This window comes from Sapajus apella, unplaced genomic scaffold (genome assembly GCF_009761245.1).
Source record: "Sapajus apella isolate SASKATOON/1434 unplaced genomic scaffold, GSC_monkey_1.0 scaffold153, whole genome shotgun sequence".
Lineage (NCBI taxonomy): Eukaryota > Metazoa > Chordata > Mammalia > Primates > Cebidae > Sapajus > Sapajus apella.
Genome location: NW_022437093.1, coordinates 2,405,292 through 2,428,312, shown reverse-complemented (window position 1 = coordinate 2,428,312; position 23,021 = coordinate 2,405,292). Strand labels below are relative to the sequence as shown.

At 49.6% G+C, this 23,021-nt stretch overlaps 1 protein-coding gene across 11 annotated transcripts in view; it reads left to right on the top strand.

Moving 5' to 3' along the window:
- The first annotated feature begins 6,355 nt into the window (after window positions 1–6,355).
- The window catches only part of MAPT (microtubule associated protein tau), a 128,443-nt gene continuing 111,777 nt past the window's right edge, over window positions 6,356–23,021 (top strand). For 10 of the 11 annotated variants that reach the window (XM_032265996.1, XM_032265995.1, XM_032265989.1 and 7 more), the window contains exon 1: window positions 6,356–6,694. The gene's annotated coding sequence lies outside the window, so the exon portion shown is untranslated. Of the gene's footprint in view, window positions 6,695–8,769; window positions 8,847–23,021 lie in introns of those variants that run through there. The other variant, XM_032265986.1, reaches the window with a different exon arrangement.

Here is a 23,021-nt window from a genome sequence, read left to right as displayed (position 1 = left end):
GTATTCCCAGGTATGGAAGATGCTATCCCCAGAAGCCAAAGAGAAGGTCTAGGTTTTGTGCTGCCTTTTCATAGTGGGAAATACAAGATACAATCGTTTGATTTTGACTCTGGGTGGACTCTCCTGACATGCCCCTGCCCATAGGACCCTTAAAATCGTTCCTGGTGTACAGGCTCCTAAATCTCTGTAGTATTCCTCTCCTGCCCTCTGGAGTGTGCGTAACCTACCAATGCCTTTAACAGGCTAGCCACTTTTTGCTCCTCTGGTCCATTTAGCAGGATGTCATTCACAAAACAGATCAAGGCGATGTTCTGTAAAATGTCCAGATGGCCCAGATCACTTTGTATCATTCAGGGTCCAAACAAAAACAGAAGCCACAAAGTAATTTGGACAGAAAAAGTTTAATATAAACAAGTGGTGATTCCAACAGAGGAGGAATTATAAAGATGCTTGTGGCCAGTGCACGGAGGTAGTCAGGGTGTCAGGAACATGCTTGCACTGGGGCAGAGTAAGTCCTGGGGTGTGCCATGTCTGCATTAGGGTTGCCCCAAGAAGCAACCCTGCAGGATACAGGTGTGTGAGCACTGGCAGGTGGATACACGGAGGAGTCAGGGTGTCAGGAGCTTAATCCCTAGTACAGCAGTGTGAAGCCCTCTCATCGGGAGAGCCTCAGTGAGCTGGGCACTAAGCTGAGGCCAATGCTGTGAAGCTCACCAAGAACCCCATACTCTGAGTATGCAGCTGGGGCAGAGGCCCTCTCTCCTGTGCCTCTGGCAACCATAGAGTAGAAGCAAGCAGAAGCAAAACCCAAGCATTTCAGAAACAGCAAGAAAAGCCTTTTCCTTTTTGTGTGTTTTTTTGTTTGTTTGAGATGGAGTCTCACTGTGCTGCCAGGCTGGAGTGCAGTGGTGTGATCTTGGCTCATCACAACCTTCACCTCCTAAGTTCAAGCGAGTCTCCTGCCTCAGGTGCCTGCCACCACACCCAGCAAATTTTTGTATTTTTAGTAGAGACAAGGTTTCACTATGTTGGCCAGGCTGGTCTCAAACTCCTGACCTCAGGTGACCCACCTGCCTTGGCCTCCCAAAGTGCTAGGATTACAGGCGTGAGCCACTGCACCCCGCTGGAAAGCCTTTTCTTTTTGCTTTGTCACTCTAGGGCACCTACAACAAAGCTTAACATAATGCTCAGCACAAGCAAGAAATGCTTAAAGTGTCTAGCTCCATTATCACAAAGCAGGTAATGCAGGGTGATTTGGAGATGAGGGTCAATATACTGAAAAATTGGCACAGACCAGATCATGACAGAAGGTGAAAAAGTTAATGTAGCCCTGAGGGGAAATTGTATACTGCTGTCCATTCCATGGGCATGTGGACTATTTTGAATCCTCTTTTCAGATAGGGAGAGAAAAGAATGAATTCTCTTAACAATGGCCACACACTATGTGTCTTAAACTGTTTATCTATTCTAGCAAAGATACCATATCTGGCACGGCAGGTGCAATGGGGGCTATTCTCCATTTAGTTTCCAGTAGTTTAGTGTAATTCCATAGAATTCCTCAGCCGGTGCAGTGGCTCACACTTGTAGTCCCAACACTTCGGGAGGCCAAGGCGGGTGGATCATGAGGTCAGGAGATTGAGACCATCCTGACCAAGATAGTAAAACCCCATCTCCACTAAAAGTACAAAAATTAGCTGGGCGTGGTGGCACATGCCTGTAATCCCAGCTGTTCAGGAGGCTGAGGCAGGAAAATTGCCTGAACCAGGGAGTTGGAGGTTGCAGTGAGCAGAGATCATGCCACTGCATCCAGCCTGGTGACAGAGCAAGACTCCATCTCAAGAGAAAAAAAAAAAAAAAAAAGAATACCTCTTCTCCTAGAGATAAGACATACTAGAGATAAGACAGTAACTATTACCCTTGCATCCTTCGGGTCCCTAAGGGTGGCATTAATCTCCTCAGCTCTTTCATCCCAGGAGGCAATATTGTTTCTGATTTATTATGTTGACCTCGGGTAGAAGGGGACTGTTTGGAGGCCTCTCGACTACTCCAGCTCTTACTCCACAAGCCAATTCAGCATATGTATAGGAAAGGATCACGCACACTCCAGGAATCATTCATTTTTGGTTTCTTTTGATGGTGCAGGTTGAGCAGTCCCCTTTCTGGTCTCCCCTCTCTCTTTGCCCTCAGGGACTCTGTGTTTTATTACTCACTTTCACAACTCTCTGTAGATCAAGCTCCTGGGCTGTCACTCCACCTGTAGATCAGGTGGGGGGCAAATATTTCTACCTAGATTTTTCATGTGGGAAGATGGAGATAATGACTGGATGAGGTCTGTGGACCCAGTGGACTCATTGTCAGCCAGACCTTGGCCAGGACTCCATTCATTACCGGCTCTCCATATGCTTCCATTCTAATGAAGGCCATGAAGATACTTCAGGTCTCTGGTTATCAGTGCCAACTCAGGCACCGTGTCTCACAGTTCTCAGAATAGTTGGCTATTCCTCTTTCCCCATTTGCCATGGTGCCGAACGATCCTTCTTAATGAGGAGCCAGGCTTCCTTTCAATCAGCTGGTTCTGGATCTGAAAACTTGGCAGTGGAGTGTGACTTTTTACTGGGGTGTCTGCTTTAGCTTCCCGATAATTTATCACGATTTATTCTGATGGTGCAGGGTGAGCAGTTCCCCTTTTAGTCTCCCATCTCTTTTGCCCCCATGGACTCTGTGCTCTGTTACCCACTTCCATAACTCTCTGTAGACCAGGCTCCTGGGATGCCACTCCAACCCGGCCAGTTACTATGATCAGTGCATTTGCCTGGCTTCTGATGGTGCATCAGTTGTGCCTCCGCAGATGGTGAAAGGAATCGCAAGACTCCAGAAAGTACACTCACATAGGGCTTTCATAAAACTAAAGAAAATAATATAGCAGGATAAAGGCAAATGCCAGAGCTGTCCATGACATCCTGGTGCATCTTCCTTTCAGGCACACAGGATGTACTTGATCTTAGGATGATAAACCACCAAGATACATGCAAAATGCCTTGGTCTCAGGGAAATCACAATCTCACCTAAGGTGGTCTTTAATATCCTTCTGGTCACATAGCCAAAACCAGCTTGCACGATGAGGCTTCACTAAGATAACCTAACAGAAACCAGGTGCAAATAATCAATCTGTACATTTTCACTAAACAATGGTGACCAGTTGGTACAGGATATCTGTAGTATTTTTCGGACTCAGTACAGAACTACACTAATAACTGGTTTGCAGATTCCATTCTGGATGGATCAAGGGTCAGCACTATGGCTCCAGGATCCCCTAGAGATAAGCACAAGGTTGCGACCAGGAAAAATTACCCCCATAACTACACAGAGAGTTAAGGGCCAAACCACCTCTGTTGTTTTGGGTTCTGTCATTCTCTCTGCTATCAGTAGGCCTAATTCTATAAGAACTTCTCCCATCCAGTATTGGCCTACAGAGGACAGCTAAGTCTGAATTTCTTTTATTTATTTACTTACTTTCTTATTTACTTTATTTATTTATTTATTTATTTATTTATGAGACAGGGTCTTGCTCTTTCTTCCAGGCTGGAATGCAGTAGGTGTGATCTTGGCTCATTGCAGCCTCGGACTCCCAGGCCCAAGCAATCATCCCACCTCAGCCTCCTGAGTAGCTGGGACTACAGGTATGCGGCACCAAGCCTGGTTAATTTTTGTATTTTTTGTAGAGACGGGGTTTTGCCACATTGCCCAGGTTAGTCTCAAACTCCTGGACTCAAGTGATCCTCCCACCTTGGCCTCCCAAAGTGTTGAGATTACAGGTGTGAGCCACCCTACCCAGCCTGTATTTTTTATTGATGCTGGCATCCCTCTCATCAGGACATTCTGATGTCCTCAGAACGGTTGACCTCTGCGCCTCCCTACGGCGCATGATCATTGGGTGGGTTTTCTGGACGTTCTGCAGTGTGTCTACTCCAGCAGGCTACTGCCCTTGACCTCGTGACACCTTCCTCTACTGTCCACCAGGGAAATGGCTTTTCTATCCCACTTAGTACAGGCCTTTATTGTTTTCATGCTTCTAAGAGCTTCTAAGAGTTCACAGAATCTCTGAGAATCTTTGTCAGGATGTTAAATTGTGTATTATGGGATAGAATGCTCCCATATCAAGTCTCCCTTATCCAATCTCATGTTCCGGCCACTTTGATCAAGCACCCTCCGTACTCAGTCCCACGTCCTTCCCAGCTTCTTGCTGGTGTATGCAACAAGTCCCTAAGGGCTGATGCAGCCACAGATGGAAGGAGCCTGAGTCCCAAAACTTCCACGGAGAAGGCTGGCTACCAACCTGGAACACTCACCCAAGACTGCTGGGGGAGTTGGTTTGAACCATTATGTTTTGGGGCCTATTTATTATAACAGTTTAGCTTGTTTTGTTGATAGATTTAGATTTAGTGGCAGAACCTCCAATTCTACAGATACATGGACCTCAGTATTAACCCCATATGGAACACCATCAAATAAAGAAACTAAAAGCCCAGAGAAGATAATGAATGAATTTGTCTGTGGTCATACAAGGTGGCTATGATTAGGACCCAACTCTCCTGGCACTCAATCCAGTTTTCTTTCCCCTCTGCTATTCTGCCTTCTGTGGTCCTACATAACTGGGCTTGTTTGTGTAACATATGCAACCGTGAGATTTCTATTTCAGCAAGAGGAAGGGACAGGAAGAAAGAGAGGGAATGCATTTTCTTGGCCTGAATTAGTGTGAGCCATTAGTTACCTACAGTGACTAAATTACCTAGAATGAACATTCAACTCTGCATCACATAGAGTTAAAATGACAGGTCTGCTTAAAATTGTTTCTAGCATTCGTTATTTCATTTTAGGCAAATGTGACCATTCAGTGTGTGGGGACCACAGTGTCATTAGGTCCCTGTCAGTTCTCAATTATACTGTTATCTTAGAGGGGGAATAATGTGAAATTTGAATGTAGAGGAGTGCTGACTGCTACAGTTTATTTTACATACAGAAATAAAATAATGTGTAGCAAAAGCATTGATTACAAAGATGATAATGAAATAAATAACTAGTATTTATAAGAGTATAATAATAGTATAATAATATAGTATTTAAGATTGCTTGAGCCCAGGAGTTCAAGCTTGCAGTGAGCTATGATTGTACCACTGCACTCCAGCCTGAGAAAGACCTTTTCCCAAGAAAAGGTCAATTCCATCGACCTTTCTAAGGTGTACACCATCAAGGGGCGGCTCCATCCCCAAGCCTTTGGCTCATGAGACATTCTGAAGTCAGAAGCCAAGGGCAGATCACTTTGAGCAAGCTCTCACGATGGTTCTGTCCTACTTTTTTGGGTATATACCCCTCTGTTTAAAAATAAAGTTTATATGGATGAAAAAAAAAAAGGTCAGTTCCAGAAACTCAGTATGAATAACGCATTTTACTTGCTTTTTCTATTAATCGATAACATATGTTGGTTTTTAAAAAAGCATGTAAGAGCTATGTAAATTGGAGCTTCAAGACAACCTCCCATCTCCCTAGGAGGAGATGGCTGCCCTAAACCCCCATACATAGAATCCACCCGCTGCCAGGGCTTAAATTTGATGTTGGAGAAATGAAAACTGCAAGCTAAGGCCAAAGCCTGGGTCCTGAGTGACGAGCAGAATGAGGACTGCCTCGGTTTCAGGCTGAGGTGCATATTCCAGGGGACAATCTCTAGGTGGCCCCTAAACATTCAGACTTCAAGCTCTCCTTACAGTGTGAAGGTGTTTCAAAAGACGTGATACAAGTAACTGTGAGTGTGCAAATGCTCTGCGATGTGCTAGGCACTATTTGAATTTCGTCTAATTTATGATTTTTTGTTTCTAGCGTCACGGTTAGATACATCACAGGTTCAAATGCTTTTTTAAAAAAGTACAGTTCTACTGCACTGTAACTGAATTAGCTTGCTTTAAGTGGATTTGTTAAGGAAATTTCACCTCGGTCAGTAACAAAAAAGGTGGGAAAAGAGCAAGGAGAAAGAAAGCAGCCCGGGGGAAAGCGACCTCAGCCAGGGAGAGGTTTCGGGTCCCGAGGGTCGGGGTCGACGGACGGGGGGGCCGGCCACGTGGAAGCCCGCTCAGGACCTCTCCAGAAGAGGACACCGCCCCAGGCTGACTGAAAGGAAAGGGGCAGCAGACCCACGGGCGGAGCCACTGGCCTTGCCCCGACCCCTCAGGGCTTGAAGAAGGGGACCCCTCCGACAAGACAAAGGCGACAGCAACAGGAGGCGGAGAGTGCGCGTGCGCCACGGAACACGCGTGCGCGCTGCGGTCAGCGCCGCGGCCTGAGGCGTGCGGGGAGGAGGATCGGGAAAGGGCAGCGCCGAGAGGAGAGAGCCGGGAGGCGCGGGACGGCCGAGCTGTGGGGCGCTCGCGCGCGCCTACTGGTGGCCGGAGGAGAAGGCGCCTGCGGACGCTGGCCGCCCCCTCCTCTGGGGAGGCTCGTGCTCCCGCTGCTCGCGCCTGCGCCGCCCGCCGGCCTCGGGAACGCGCCCTCTCACCGGCGCGCGCCCTCGCAGTCACCGCCACCCACCAGCTCCGGCACCAGCAGCAGCGCCGCTGCCACCGCCCACCTTCTGCCGCCGCCACCACAGCCACCTTCTCCTCCTCCGCCGTCCTCTCCCGTCCTCGCCTCTGTGGACTATCAGGTAAGCGCCGAGGCTCCGAAATCTGCCTCGCCGTCCGCCCCTGCGCACCCCCGCGTCGCCGCCCCTCGCCCTCCCCCGCTGCAGACGGGGGCTTCGTGCGCCGGGCATCGGTCGGGGCTGCCGCAGGGCCCCTCCCTACTCCTGCTGCTCGGGGCCTGGGGCCAGGGCGGCCTGGAAAGGGACGTGAGCAAGGGATGCACGCTCGCGGGAGTGTGTGTGCTGGAGGGTCTGCACCTCCCGCTTCGCGCCGACCCCAGGTGGAGGCTGTGCTCGCAGGGTGGGGCGCGGCGGCGTTGACTTGGAGGAGGGGGCTACTCTTCACTCTCGATCGCAGCCTCTTGCCGCAATGGGCGTGTGTGTGTGTAGGGGGTCCAATAACGACCCCCCAAACCGAACCCAAAATCCGCTGTCCCTGCCGCTTTTCGCCGTCAGCCGTAAAGAAGATGCGGATCGGGTTCTAGAAAAGATGATTCCCTGCATGCCCCTCCCTGTCCCTCCCGAGCAGTGGTTCCGACAGGGCCTTCACTGCCCCTGCTTTTAGATGGTGGCCGGCCCCCTCCCCATTTCCTCCTTCAGAAACCCGTAGGGGACATTTGGGGGCTGGGAGGAATCGAGGAGATGGGGAGGGGTCCAGGCTCTGTCACTTTAGCTGCCCTTCCCCCTGCGCACGCCTGGCAGAGAGACGCGAGCAGCGACGTTCCTGAGAGTGCGCGGCTTCCAGTGTGCACGCTCGCAAAGGCAGGGGTCACCTGGCCTGGCGACACGGATGGACTCGGCGGCCGCCGATCCCCGCTCGCAGGCAGCCACAGCTGTAGCCTTGCACTGACGGGCGCAGGGGCTGCAGGTGCATCTCGGGGCGGGTTTCTTTCTCAGCGCTCAACACGCCGGGCTCCCGGCGTGTGCGCTCCCTGCCGGAGGCGCAGGGCTGGCGCGCAGGGCTCTCCCCTCACTGCGGCAGTGGGTGTGGACCCTGGTGGGCGAGGAAGGGGGAGGATAGTCTGTGCCTCCTCCCACTCCCGCCCCCACCCCCGTTTTTTTCCCCTCGGAACGCGAGGTGCCATCTTTTTTCGGCGTGTCACGTCTTTGGTGCCATGCCAAACCGGGTGGCCAGGCTTCGGAGGACAGGGCGGGGCCTGGCATTAAACGAAGGGGGACAATCGGCGCTAAAATCTTGGCGTTTTGCTGCTGCGGGCATGAGCACTGGGAGCGTTCACCCAGCACCTCCTTCGGGGGCTCTTTGCTTTGTCTGTAGAGGTTACGTGATCTGCGCTCTCAGCCCTGGTTTCTGGCTTTTATTCTGAGGGTGTTTAGCCAACCTCCCTTCTACCCCCACGCACCTCTCTTTCCTTTTTTCGCTCCTCATTTCCAAGCCCATTGTTGGATCTCCAGGCTTGCTGGGGTAGATGAACCTGAGTCAATCCCCGGCCCCCGGCACGCCTGGAACGGGCGTGACCGCGCGCTGCCTCGTCTCGGAGTCTGTCGGCGCCAGGAAGCTTCTGAAGGGGTGGGATTCGAGTCTCTGCGCTCGCTGCAGGCTGTGGTAGTGGGATCCCGCCCCTCCCCATACCCCGAGTGTCCTGAGGACCACGCCACATCAGGTTGCCCAGCGAGGGATGCTGGCTACCCATCCGGGGATGGGTGGGGAGCCCCCGTGGGGCCCCTCCAGCTTTACGGCCTGTTGCTTCGCCTGGCGGGAGAATGTGAGGAGGGGGACGTAAGGTGACTGATGCTGCGGCCACACCCATCTTTCTGAGCCCACTTGAGGGGGCGCGGATGGGGCATTGCCATGGGAACCACAGGCGTCCGAAGAGGGAACCTTGGGGCTGGCCCCACCCCTTCCCCAAGGAGATTGGGGACCCTGGGGTAGGTGCGGCTGCGCCCAGTCAGCCTCCTGGAGGACACAGGAGGAAGCCCCCAATCCCTGCGCCTGTGGCTCTTTCTAATTGGCCCCTGGCGGCCACAGACACGCAGATAGGTGGCCCAGGGTGTATTTTTATTAATATTATGGCCGTACTGATTAATATTCTCTATCTGAAATGCGGGATTTTTACCCGAGTCCAAGTTCACCGCACCCCCAAAACCGAGTCTGGGGCTGCAGGGGGAACTCCTGGCCAACAACAAATCTGAGCCTCGCCCTCCTGTGATGAACCTGGTACGTGCGGTTTTCGGGCTAATTATGTCACTGAAAACTGGTGCGGGGGGCGCACTTCTGAAACGAATGAGCATCTAGGGGCTGAATCCTCCACGCTGGCCGCCCAGGTTGATCTGCATTTCTGAGGAATGCCTTGGCTTGGGGGAACTAGAGCCCGCCCAGGACCAAGCCGACCCTCCTCGACTGTGGCGTCGAGGGCTGGAGCCAGGTTGCTGCGAGGCTTCCCGCGTGGCTGGGCCCGCCGCGAGGAGTTGCAGAGCGGCTAGGGATGGATTCAAGCATCTCCTCTCCTCTCTTGCCCCCAGACAGAGCTGGGCGCGGGATTCTCTTTCCAGATGGAGCGAGGGTTTTGGGGCTGCCCTGGAAAAAGGGAGCCCGCAGTCACAGCTGCCTGTTGCCCTCTCTCGAGCAGAGGCATCACCTCCTGTCGTTGGAGGAAAGGGAGCCCGGTGAGGGTGAGCGTGTTTAGCCCAGTGCTGGGAACAAAGCGCAGTCCTCGCTTCTGCGATTTCGCTCCATTTTGAAATGTGTTGGCGCTTTAGTGGGGCCACTGCGGTGGTCAAGACGGGGGATCTGTTAATGGAGGAACCTCGAGGGGACGGTCCTTCGTGTGACAATTGGGAAACTCCATCCTGGCTCTTCGCGCGCTTTGAGGAAATGGCTTCGCCCCAGGACCTCAAGGGATGCAGCGTTTGCGCGGATGACGGTGGGGCGCTGAACCAGCCGCCGCGCCTCTGGAAATGTCTGGGCAGGGATCCCGGGGCCATCGACGACTCCTCCCCATCCCCAGCAGGCGGGAGCTCTTACATTCCAAGCGACTCCCCTCACCCTCTGGTGCTCACACACCTGTAACCCCAAGCCTCCCTCTCAGAATGGTCTGGGTTGGAAGGGATGATGGAGCCTGGGAAAGCGACTGCCCAGCTCACGCCTCTGAGCTGCAAGCTCAACAGGACCAGTTCTATCTGATGCCCCCGCCCCCTTAACTGACCTGTCTACAGCACACAGGGAAATGTCTTTCCTACAGCAGTTGATTCTGGGGTGTCATTTTGTGTTTTGTGATGACTGCTTATATTTACTGTATAAGAATTGTTTATTTCCCATCTCCAAATTCTCCATCTACATAAATAAATTAATGGATAAACAGATAAGTGTGTCTCCTCCCCCAACACGCCCCGCCCCCCCACCCCCCCACCCCCCCGCTTCTCCGGTTGGGAGTGACCCTTGAAGTTGATCCATTCCTTGGCCAAGTTTGCCGCCCTAACAGACGTTTAATAGGAATAACCTGGCTTGGCTCTTGCGTTTGCCTTTGGAGGATGTGGGGAAGGGGCTTTTTGGTTTTTGGATGAGTGACAGTCCATGACTGTTCCTACCCTCGCAGACCTGGAAGGGCGTGGCTTTTAAGTGGTTTCTAGTATCAGGCACTGCTCCTCTGACAGGAACGAAAGAAATGGATACTGCCCATAAATTGCCAGAAAACTTAGAATCGGTTTGGTTGAGGAAAGGTCAGATCTATTCCGGTTGGAAAAAGAGGCCTTTCTATTAAATGTGCCCTTTGACCCGTGGAGGTCAATGCCAGCCTAGAGATGTGATTAGATTGTGGTTTTCCTTCTGCCTTTTTAACATCTATTGATGCAGTCCATTTGTTGAAGATTTTAAGCAACTGTGTTTTATTCCACCTTCCCTCAGCATTTATGTGTGGTTTGGGTGGCTCTGTGGCTATGTGTGGGAACATGTGTTATTTTTCCAACTGGACATGCGATAATTTTCCAACTGGACCTTGCCTTCTACTGATGTATTCATTTAGCATCTTCCTTACTCTCTCCTTGAAAAAGAATCACTCAAAAACAAAAACACCCATATGGTCCTAATACAGGGCTAGACATACAAGGAGAATTTGGTCTATACCAAATGGATTTCATCCATGAAGGATAAATGGGGAAATATAGGTGAAGAGAAAACAGAATGGAGGGCTTTATTCATGATCAAGGCAGCAGGAAGGGTTTGGGGACAAACCCAGTTCAGTCTCTCCCAGCCCTGTGTCCCAGTGATGCTCAGACAGCTGCCTGTGCTCATAGAGTGCCTCCCCACAGCCTCCGCCCTCCCCTCCCCACAGCAGCACTCCCTCAGCCTGGTCCCCATGGCCCACCTCCTTCTTATTGGCCAGAGGTGAAGATGACAGGAGAGGAGAGAGGCCACCCTCTACCCTAGGAAAGGAAGACCCTGCGCTGGCATCTTTTGGCACCTGGTGCAGTAGGTCAGTGGGAAGCAGGTGAGAAATGGCATTTGATTGTGCTCCGTCCTCCACCACTTTCCTCACCGCTGTGTTCAGAGACCCCCGAAGCTCCTCCACACTCCAGGAAACTTCCCCCTGGCCACTCCTAACTTGCCATGCCCAGGAATTCGGTGCTTCCACTAACGACTTGGAGCCGGTGGAAGGTTAGTGACCTTTGGGGGTCACCTCAGCAGGTGATGGGTAGAGAAGACCCCAGCCTCACCAGCTGGGCTGCAGCAGGGAGAGGAGCCCTCGTGGACTCTCCGCTGTTTTCCTATAAAACCATGGTTCTCAGCTGCGGGTCACTGAGATGTCTAGAGAGATGTTTTCATTTTCACAACTCAGGGAGGGTGCCACAGACATCTCACTAGTAGAGGCCAGGGCTGCTGCTAAACATCCTACAAAGCACAGGACAGCCTCCAACATCAAAATATGATCCAGCCCCAAATGTCACCACTGCTGGGGTTGACACTGGCACTGCTATCTTAATTACATTCATTGAGTGTCTTCTAGGAGGCTCTGTTCTAAGCACTTGTCTCAGATGATCTCATTTAATTCTCACAACAATGCTCCTATGTACCAGGTGCTGTTACTATCTCCGTGCTGGAGAAACTGAAGCACAGAGAGGGATAGTAACTTGCTAAAGGTCACAGAACCAGTAGGTGGTGGAGCTGGGTGCCTGACACTAGCTCCCTCCCCTCTCAGCTGCATGTGGGTTTACTTGGCCATTGTGGACTAATCTGGGAAGCCAAATATGATCTATAACATTGACCCAGTAGAGACTGGGCATAGTGGCTCACACCTGTAATCCCAGCACTTTGGGAGGCCAAAGTGGGTGGATCACCTGAGGTCAGGAGTTCGAGACCAGCCTGGCCAACATGGTGAAACCCCATCTCTTAAAAAAAAAAAATTGACCCAGTAGAATATTTATTCCTAAACCACTGTCTCACAAATGAACTTTTACAAGAATCTGTAATTGCAGCATGGCCCAGAACAAGGTTAGAGAGATGTGGAGTTAAAACTCAATTTCTGATGTGGCCCTGCCATGGAGAGCAAGGCCTTCCACTCCACCTTGGTGCTCTGTTTATAAAACAAAGAGAAAATATCTCTTCCCAAGGTCCTTAAACCTCTTCCCCCTAATCCAGGATTTCTGGACTGCTCTGCCATATGAAGGGGTGGCTGGTTTGATTGACCCAGGGAAGGCTGGAAATCAAGAATGGGGGATCAAGATGTAGAATCAGTGCGGCCAAGGTCAAGTCTCTGAATTTTTAGGGACATCAGATCCCCATCTTAGGTTCTGTGCCTCGGAGAGGTGAAAGTGTCGGCGCCCACTGAGGAGGCCCAGCTTTGAGACTGTGGGTGTGGGTTGAGTTGGGTGGACATAGGTAAATCCTCATGTAAGAATCCCTTTGCAAGGATGGGCCTGGGAGGCTTTGCAGTAAATATTCCATTATGCTGCGGTGCCTTGGGGCTACCTGAGAATCCTCTGTCTTGCTCCTGTTGCCTTGCCAAAGGGCTTGCTCTCTGAGAATTCCTCTCCCTAGGTGCCATGCTCCTGCCACCTCTGCCAGGTTCCCTGCCTGTCCAGATAGCTCCCAGCTGCGTGTGAGGAGTTTGAGGCTGGTCACCCCCCAGAACAGGTTTTGAGCTTTCAGGGTTCCCCAGTTAGGAAATTTTCTGTAGGCATGCAGATAGAATGGGCTTCAGCAAAATGCAAACTCGAATAACTTCCAGGTATATTCTCTTAATTTTCTTTGCTTTGTTCATATTTCATCAAGCTTCATGCTGAGCCCAAGCAGGGACCCAATAGAAATCCAAACACCAGGTCAGTGAGTCCCCAAGAAATGCATTTTGTGCAAAGGCCATTCAAGGAAGGTTTGGGAACAGCTCAGGGGCAGACACTGTTCCCCCTCCGGTCCCCAGTGCAGGGCAGCACCCTGCATGTGGAGGCAGTCTGGCCTCATGGTTAAGAAGGTAGGCTCCCATCAGGCCTCCTGGGCACAAGTCCCAGCTCCCTGCTCACTGTGAGACCTAAGCCATGTTTAGCTGCTTGGAGAGGTTTTTTTATCATCCATAACTTGGGGTATGATGGTACCTGTCTCACAGGTTGCCATGGAGTTTAAACAAGCTAACCCGATACTTATCAGGGCCAAGCACATAGTAACTGCTCAGTAAATGACATATCGGCAGTGTCCTGTGGATGAGTGCTTGGGATTGGCTAAATGAGCAGAGGTGTCTACCAAGACCCTGGTGATAGAATTAGTTGAACAGACAAATTGTTACACTGAGCAAGGATAAAGATAAGAAAAGTGGGTAACTGCCCAGCTGCCCTACAACCAATCTTTGGGCAGAAGTGGATCCTCTGAAAATTGCACACACCCATGTTTAAATGTACACACAGAACTCTTGCCACAGGCAAGCAGAGATTCGTCATCTGCCGTCCTTGCTTCTTCCTTCCTGAAATCCACTCCATGCCAGGAATAGACTGCATTCTCTCCACCAGCCCAAACTGACCTGCCCTTTCTCCAGCCATCCTAGGAAGGGTGACTTGGCTTAGTGCATCGGGTTCAGAGATCTTTCCAGTTTACTCATTGAACAAAAAGTGAGGGCTGACCGAGAAAGTAATGGCAGTCAGGGAGGGCGAAGGAGGTGAAGAAGAGATTTTACAAACGAAGTAATTCAACAGGGTGCTGATGTTGGTAAACTTGCAAACAGGCTTCAGGGTGGTCAGTTGAGAATAGAGTAGAAAAAGGTTAAATAAAGCAAACTTGTGGTGTACTGAATCTTAGGAATTCCATGTATCCAATAAGCATAGTCATTTATGAATTAATAAATTAGACCTAAGGAGCCTTCTTATCCCTTAAATCAAGACCGAGTAACAGTATGTCAGTTTTTAAAAGTCATTACATCAGAAAATCATTTAAATAATACACATACATTTTCAAGATTTTACTTTAACTGAAGCTATATAAATGTGAATATTCGCTCACCCGCCTTTTGACACAGGGCTTGGGCTCTTCCTGCTGTCTGGATCACCCGGTTGAAAGTCCTTGTCTCCTTTGCCTATGTCGCATTAATAATGCACTGTCTGGGTCTTACGATTTCAGTTTGGATTTGGGGTTTATATTGTGGAGTCATCTGGATGCAGAATCCCTCAGGCAGTTTACTTTTTTTTTCAGGGTCTTTATCATCCCATTTGGTAGGAAATAGTACTCACCTTTATGAAGTCTTTCCAAAACATTCATCTTAATTTTCTTAAAATCAGTGAATGATTTGAAGAGTTTATCTTTCCCTCTGCACCTCTACTCCATAAGCTTGCACCTTATTTTTTTATTTTTATTTTTTTGAGATGGAGTCTCACTCTGTCACCCAGGCTGGAGTACAATCGTACGATCGCAACTCACTGTGACCTCCGTCTCCTGGGTTCAAGCAATTCTCCTGCCTCAGCCTCCTCAGTAGCTGGGACTACAGGCACCCACCATAATGCCCAGCTAAGTTTTGTATTTTTGTAGAGATGAGGTTTCACCACGTTGGGCAGGCTGGTCTTGAACTTCTGACCCAGATGATCACCCACCTCAGCCTCCCAAAGTGCTAGGGTTACAGGCGTGAGCCACCTCACCCAACCAGCTTGCCACTTATTTAGGGTATGTGATTATTATAGCAAGTATGGTGGACCTGGAAGGTTTTGAATGGGCACAGAGGACCTTTAGTAAGTGCTTGCCTGTGATAGGAGACAGTCCTGACTGCAGACATCAGGCTGTGTGGCCCCCAGCCTTGCATATTTACAGACCTTCCTGTCTTATTCTTATAGGATATCAGGAGAACACCTACTGGGGAGACTGTTAAATAAGTAAAAGGTGGGCGTTCTCCCCACCCATCTTCTGCCTGTCTGCCAGGACTAGCACAGCACTTTGAAGTCATTCACATAGAATCCCAACTTAAGAGGGCATTACAAAATCCTCTCCATCAGACTGAAAATAAGTTTAAATTCCCTTTGCTATATTAACTCCCCCGAGGAAAGAGCCTCAGATCGATGTCCAACAACTAAAAACAGTTTTAAGTCAGCAAATGAGAATTAAATCCGAAGCCATTGATAATAATGTTTCATTCATTCCTCTCCTTTGGCCCTGTCCACCCTACTGCTAAATCCAGGCATCAAAGAGAAGAGGGACATAATTATCTCTGGTCTCAGCTGCTGGTTTTCCTTCTAGCCTATGGCCCAGTTTTCAATTTTACTGGGAAGGCTGGTGATGTTGTCTTGGGATCTAAGTCTGCAATTTTACTACAAAAAGTCCAGGGATGCGCTTTCATCCTTGCATCCTCCTCCCGGGAATAGCAAGGATATTAGAAGACCCCTGGATCCACAATTGCTTGTCATATGATCTACAGATGGCACAGAATGCCAGGAACGAAGTGCTGGGAAGGACTCACTCATGGAACCATGGGACGGTGCTCCTCCCCCAGCGTAAAGGACAGCTCTTTCTCCTGAATTGGAGCCAGTATTCTAAACCATGTGTCACCAGGGTTGTCCTGGATCGGACCCAGTTCTGCCATTGATTTGCAGGCCATTTCAGGAGTGCCTCTTTCCCATTGTTCTTAATTGGACAGTGGCACCAAACTATTGTCTTATCTCATCCCCCTCCAATGGCCTATCCCTCAAAAAGAGACTTCTTAGGTAATTGATAATCTAAAGCCAAATGCTTAAATGCCTAAGGGAAGGTTACAACCTAATGAATCTCTTTAGTTATGTGTATAAAAATGAGGCCAGGCTCAGTGGCACACACTTGTAATCTTAGCACTTCAGGAGGCTGAGGCGGGAGGATCACTTGAAGCCAGGAGTTTGAGACTAGCCTGGCCAGAACAAAGCAAGACCCTGTCTCTGCAAAAGAAAACTGTGAAAATCAGTGGGGTGTGACGGCATGCATCTGTAGCCCTAGCTACTTGGGAGGCTGAAGCAGGAGGATTGCTTGAGCCCAGGAGTTCAAGGCTACAGTGAGCTATGATTGTGCCACAGCACTCCAGCCTGGGTAACACAGCAAGACCCTGTCTCTAAATTTTTTTTTTAATTCTGTTTATATTTACATGTATCTAAAGGGGAATATTCACTACTTATTTGTTGCATGCCTGGATTTTTTTATACTGGGCTTGCTGAAAACCTGAGCAGCTTTCTGCTTTGACAGTGCATCAGAATTTAAGTCAGCGTATGTTAATAAGCCAAGTAAAGGTTATATATGCAAATACAACTTGTCTATAACCTCCTGTTACATTGGGGCAGAGCAAAATCATACTGTAGATGCATATGAAGCTGTCCCTTTCATAGCTGCTCACTGCCAGGAAACATGAGGAATAGCCGTTTGGAAGAGTCGCCAGCCCTCCCATCATCCGTTTTCTGTCTTGTCTTTTCCCTGTGAGCAGGGGAAATTCCACGCTGGCCCCAATCCCCAGTGCAGCAGCTCAGCCTCTGCCTCCCTCTGCTGCTGCTCTCCATGAGGCCAGCTTAGAAATGGAGGATTTTATAGAACATCCCTAAATCCGCTTGAATAATGGAGTGATCATTCATAAACTCACCTGAACCTTCTTAAAACCTATTTAATATTTTTCCCAGATAATCCTACAGGGATAACTTGCCTCCTGGGCTTCTCTCCACCGGGTTCAGTTCTTCCTTTAGTGCTGAAGTTCCTCCCTTCTTAGCATCTCAGCTGTGCCTGGGAAAAGGCCAGCGGAGGCTGCACTCTGTTCCCTGTGGAGTGTTAATAAAGACTGAATAAATTGAAATAAATCCCTTTCAATGTCACTAAAGTGCTATAAATAATCATGAACCGATGTGTGATGGCTGATGAGAAATGCAAGAAAAAACTTTTAATCAGTAGGATTCATGCTATAAGTTGACAATCTGGGCCGAGTTAAAGAAAAAAAAAAAAAAAAAAGACCTTAAAAAAGATCTTATCATTTGTTGCCAGCAAGACTGAATTCCAGAAGCGAGCCACTCCCTCATTTTGTGTGCCCCTGTTATCTCTGGCTGCTTAGGGTTGCCAAGCCCTGAATTTAATTGCAGACTTCCCATTTTTCACCTAGGAGATTTTCGGTCAAGATTAAGATTTCCCGTGCCTACATATTTCCATCTGTGAAATGGAGATTATGCTGTCTTTCCCCTCAGAATGGATGATATTGTGGTCTGTCCTCTGTTCACATAGTTATAGAACTGAAATAAAACAAGAGAATTCCTTTGAGCTTCTCAGAATTGCTGCAGGGATGGCGGATGCATCCCGGGAGCCGAGGTCAGGTGCTGATCTGAGGTCTTTCATGGGCTGACTTTAGCCTGATCTGAAATAGTATAGCTGCTGCCACCTGGCTCCCTTAGCGCCAGTCAGACGGTGCAGCTGGTTCCTGGGGTGAGGGCTCAGCCAGCAGGGTCCGTGCCCAGGAAGGATGCATGGGTGGCCACAGTGCAGCCTGCACTGGTCTTGTCTGTCCCCTTCTTTAGAAGGAAGGAGACACAAACCAGGGTGCAAGACAGTGGGTGGGAATGCCTTGAGCATGACCTCAAGTGATTTCCAGCCCCTGCCAGTGCTGACTTCTCCGGGAAAGGGCTGGGACTTCCTTCTTGGCTCAAGTCATGACCCTTGGATGGAATTTCCTGGGAGCTTTTCCGTTTTTTCCGGAGTTTTCAGTTTCTTCCTAATCAGACAGGGACCTGGTACAGAATCTCATATTCTAATTATGCCTAGGAGCAGCCTCTCCCGGCCGCTTGCAGTGTTTAGCGTGTGACAGGAATTGATTAAGGCGAGAGTGATTAAATTAAAGCCAGGCGTTGACTTGGATGGTATAATATTCTGATGACTGTTTGGTGGCAAAGGCACGGTGAAGGCTTGTTAATTGAACTGCTTGCACCTGGAATTTGAACTGAACCAGGGTGGGGCTGAAGTCAGTTTGCCTTTACCCTGTGAATGGAGGTTTCTCTGGAGTGTGGATGGTGGGAGGTCAGGGCATGTGTGTAACCCCACCCTGACAATGGCCCATCTTTTCTCCAGCGTGGCCAGGTTTGGGTGCCAGTCCTGGGTGTCCAGTGGCCTCATAGCCTTGTGTTTTAGTAAAATGCTGCCCCCCATTAACTGACTGGTCCGCTCCACTTTGGTCACTGGAATCTGCCATCTTTTAGTCCCCAGTATGGCAAATCATGGAGCCTTAAGCTCTTCTCCTCTCTCTGCCTCCTGGAACAGACCCGTCAGTTTCTTCCAGGCATTGCCTCAGTTTGCCCTCTCTCTTTCCAGTCACATTCTCACCATAATAAAATGAGTTTAGCCTTATCACCTCACCCTCGGATCCTTATGGAAACAGTAATGAGCTGTTCCCTGTTTCAGTTACAAAATTCATATCCAATCCGTTTTGCATGCCTTTGCCAAATTCTTCCCAGAGCAGCCCTGTCACCTGCCCTGGCCCTCTCCAAGTGTGGTCCTGCCATGAGCATCGCCTGCTAAGCCAAGCTGGCCTTGAGCCGCCAGCCCGGGTCCCCACGCCTCGGCTCACCTCCCTGCCGAGTCCCACCTCCTGCTTCCCGCCAGCCTGCCCCATGGCTCCTTCATCATCATGCTCTTTCTGCCCCTTGCTCATCCATGGCAGCCTTGCCCCTCTCTCCCTGCCCCACCCCCTATTTCAATCGCCCTGACCTTCCTCAGTCTCTGTCCTCCCTGGAGCCTTCCCCAGCCATGGCACTCGAGCTCCAGAGACTGCACATTTCCTCTTACCTGTGGCAGCGCCGTGCTCCCCAGCGCCTCGGTTTCCCTGCATCTGTGTAGGACTCATCTGCCCACAAGCTGCACATCCTAAGAGGGCAAGGACTGTGGCTTACATGACTTTGCCTCGCCAGTCACAGAGCTGGGCGCATACGTAGCTCAAAACCCTCTTGATTAACACAGTTGGATGCTGAGAAGTCAAACAGGCCGATGTCAAATGAGCTTTCCTTATTTAAATCAAGTCAATCCTCCACCTACTGGTACCCAGTTCCGGTACTCTATGTACTTGGAAATAATAAAAACCACATTTCCTTTAAAATATTCTATAATTGTTCCTTTGTCCTACTTCAGACCAACTTAACACACTCCCCATTGGTCCAAATGAGTTTTGCTATACGAAGATGCTGGTAATAATAGCAGCAGCGGATTATTCTTCTAAAACCATTGCCTCATTTAATCCTCAGTCCCAACGAGGTGGGGATTATTGTCCTCATTTTGCAGAGAAGCAAACTGAGGCTCAGAGACTTCACAGCTGGGGAGAGAGCCAGATCACGCCTCTGTCCAGGCCCAAGCCCTCCCCACTTGCCTTCCTGCCTCTGCAACCTCAGAGCGTCCCCCATCTGGATCCACTGGCTATGCTAGTTGTGCAGGAGCCAAAAGACATGTCTTTAGTGCTAAGGACTGGAGGAGCCGTGCCCTCCAGCCTCTGTGACTGGTTCATATGTAACACGAGCCTGGAGAAATGATCTGAAACTGAAGGCAAGCCTCTAAACCAGGCTGCTGCTTCATGGCACCGGTGACGGCAGAACCAAATTTAGTGCTGTGGGCAGGTCCACACTTATCAAATGGAGAAGCTCATTTTTCTTCCAGCTCATGTCAAGCATGAAAAATGTTCACACACAGCCCCCACACATGCTTTCCAGAGAGAGGGGTCCATGTGGCTAGAGGCTGGAAGATGTGGATGAGAGGAGCCTGGCGTGCAAGCCCAGGGAAGATGGCATTCAACCTTCTCAGACAGTGTCTACAGGGAGAAGTTTAACTGAAGGTGGGACTGTTTCCCTGAGCAAGGCAGACGAAGTCAGCCCTCTACTGTTAAGAAAAAGGGTTTTTCACAGTGGCTGGGCGAGGTGGCTCACGCCTGTAATCCCAGCCCTTTGGGAGGCTGAAGTGGGTGGATTATGAGGTCAGGAGTTTGAGATCAGCCTGACCAACATGGTGAAACCCCATCTCTACTAAAAATACAAAAATTAGCCATGTGTTGTGGTGTACGCCTGTAATCCCAGCTACTCGGGAGGCTGAGGCAGGAGAAGCGCTTAAACGTGGGAGGCAAAGGTTACAGTGAGCCAAGATAGTGCCACTGCACTCCAGCCTGGGTGACAGAGCAAGACTGCATCTCAAAAAAAAAAAAAAGAAAAGAAAAAGAAAGTGGGTTACAGTGAGAGGGGAGGTGGAGAAACTGAGTCTGTATTTACCAGTCTGTTGGGCTACACCGCCTGATGCCCCTTCCTCAAAAATCCACTTTACTTTCCTCATGTCTACACCAAAGTGGTTCATACTCTGAGACCAGGAAAACGGGGAGTGATGGGGAACAGAGAAGGGAGAAGCTCACACAGCTGAGGCTGGGGTTATGCATATCAAGTTACTTAGAATTTGCAACCTCACAGGGTACTTTTATGGCATTGAAATACACTTCCCACAGCCACCCTCCCTCTAACTAAAAGCAAGAGTCATTTCTCAGTTCTGGTCTTGCCTCCCACTTCCTCCACATTTTAGAAAATCCACCAGCTACAAAGTGAAGATTCCATATGTGAGATCCCACCCTAGTTTCTGTTTTGTTGGGGTTTGGAGCAGGTGGAGCAGGCACAGGGATCATTTCAGCCTCTAAATTGTATTAAGGGTGAGTACTGAGTCATTCTTCAAGAAAAGCCTTAAAAGCACATGAAGCTGAAAGGTGGGGCCACCTGTAGATAGCGTCGTCAACCTGGCCCTGAGCACAGCCTGTAGAGGCCCCCATGGATCCCGTGGGAGCTGCAGAGTGTGGGCGCCTTGGCACACAGCCCTGGGTGCAAAATTAGGAGCGGACAGAGGGCATCTCTCTGTCACCATTGGGCAGCCGAGGGCACACTGGTCACATCTGTACCCCGGGTGCAGGGTGCTCATGGTCTAAGGCGATGGCCACATGATCGACACCTGGACCCCATGAACACTTGGGATAACCTGGCTTTTTGGATACACAAATATTGATCCAATCTGAACTAATTAGAAGGTCAGTCCCAATAAAAAATCTAAGTCAGCTGGGCGCAGTGGCGTACTCCTGTAATCTCAGCATTTTGGGAAGCTGAGGTGGACAGATCATTCGAGGCCAGAAGTTCAAGACCAGCCTGGGCAAATAGCAAAACCCTGTATCTACTAAAAATACAAAAAATTAGCCTGGGTATGGTGGCTCATGCCTGTAATACCAACACTTTGGGAGGCCAAGGCAGGTGGATCACCTGAGGTCAGGAGTTCGAGACCAGCCTGACCAACACAGCAGAATCCTGTCTCTACTAAAAGACAAAAATTAGCCAAGCGTGATGACGTGCACCTATAATCCCTGCTACTAGGGAGGCTGAGACAGGAGAATCACTTAAACCCAGGAGGCAGAGGTTGCAATAAACTGAGATCGTGCCACTGCATTCCAGCCTGGGTAACAGAGCAAGACTCTATCTCAAAAAAAAAAAAAAAAAAAAAAAAAAAAAAAAAATTGGCCGGGCTTGGTGGCGTACTACCTGTAATCCCAGCTATTTGGGAGGCTGAGGCTCCAGCACATGGCACATCTCTTGAACCTGGGAGGCAGTGGTTGCAGTGACCCAAAATGATGCCACTGTACTCCATCCTGGGCGACAGAGTGAGTGAGATTGTCTCAAGAAAAAAAAATCTGAATCACTTTAATATTCTTATTTGGATGTCAACCTGTAGGTATTTGAGACAGAGGAGTGACATGGGGCCACTGGAAACACACAGGCAGAAGCATGGCCTCATGCTTGGGTAGCCCACATGATGCGATTTTGGGGGTGCTGGGAGGTCTCCCCTCCCCAAATTACTAACAAGTGGTTAGAACTTTATAGTTTATATGATCTCATTTAATTCTTGACATGAGCCTGTGAGTGAAAAATTCCTTCCCTCTTCTACAGATTAGGACGTTGAGATTCAGGGAGGTTCAGCGGGCTTCAGGAAAGTCGAGTGGCCCCAGGAGTTCCGTGGCTAATGTGAGGCCTGTAGGAGATTTGAACCCAGAACTTGTGCTTCTCACACCTGCGCTTCTGCTCCCTGGAGCATGGTCTCCCCCACCGCTTTCCCATCCCTGGCTTTCCCATTCACTGCTTTAGCCTAGGGGTCCTATCCTTTATTAAATTGCTATTGCCTCACTGCTTTTCTCCTCCAAAGACAAAAAAGTGTTTTTGTTTTTGTTTTGTTTTTCATAGGGCAGAGACCAGGAATTTCAGCTTGAGGACTTATACCATATGATAAATAAATGAACAGATTGCTTTTTCCTTTAAAAAAAAAAACACTCTAAGATATATTTGCAGGGGGTCATAATTTGTGCCAAAAAGTGCTCACCGCACTGTAGTCATGGGGGCAGGAGGGAGCCGCAGGTGAAGGGAGAAATCTCAGAGTCCAAGCAGCCCCCTTCTGGGCTGAATTGGGGAGCTGGGGCCCTGCCAGCCCTGCCAGGTTCTCCTAGGAGGCAGCAGCTCATATGGCCGTGGGAGGAGGCAGAGGAAGCCTTATGTGCACCCACATTTCCAGGGATCCAGAAGACACAGAAGGAGGAAAACCACCACCATTAAAGCAGACATGGTTAGGTAATACATCCTGAAATATGTTACTTTTCCCACATATAAAGACTAAAAATAGTTGCTAGAATTTAAAGATAATTGGTAAATGAGTTTGTCTCTATCCTTCTAGTTTCACGTCAAATGTAATCATGCTGCCTTCACATTGCTGGTGCCCGTTATTTGTGTTTAATTTCCATAGCATTGTCTAGTTCCACTCTTTGGGCTTCCCCGTGGATCCAAGTTCCCTCAGTCACCCATCGTGGGGAGATGCTTTATTCATCTTTGTGTCCTCTGTGCCAGGCATAGCGCATGGCACAGAATAAGTACTCAGAAATTGATTTGTGAATGAATA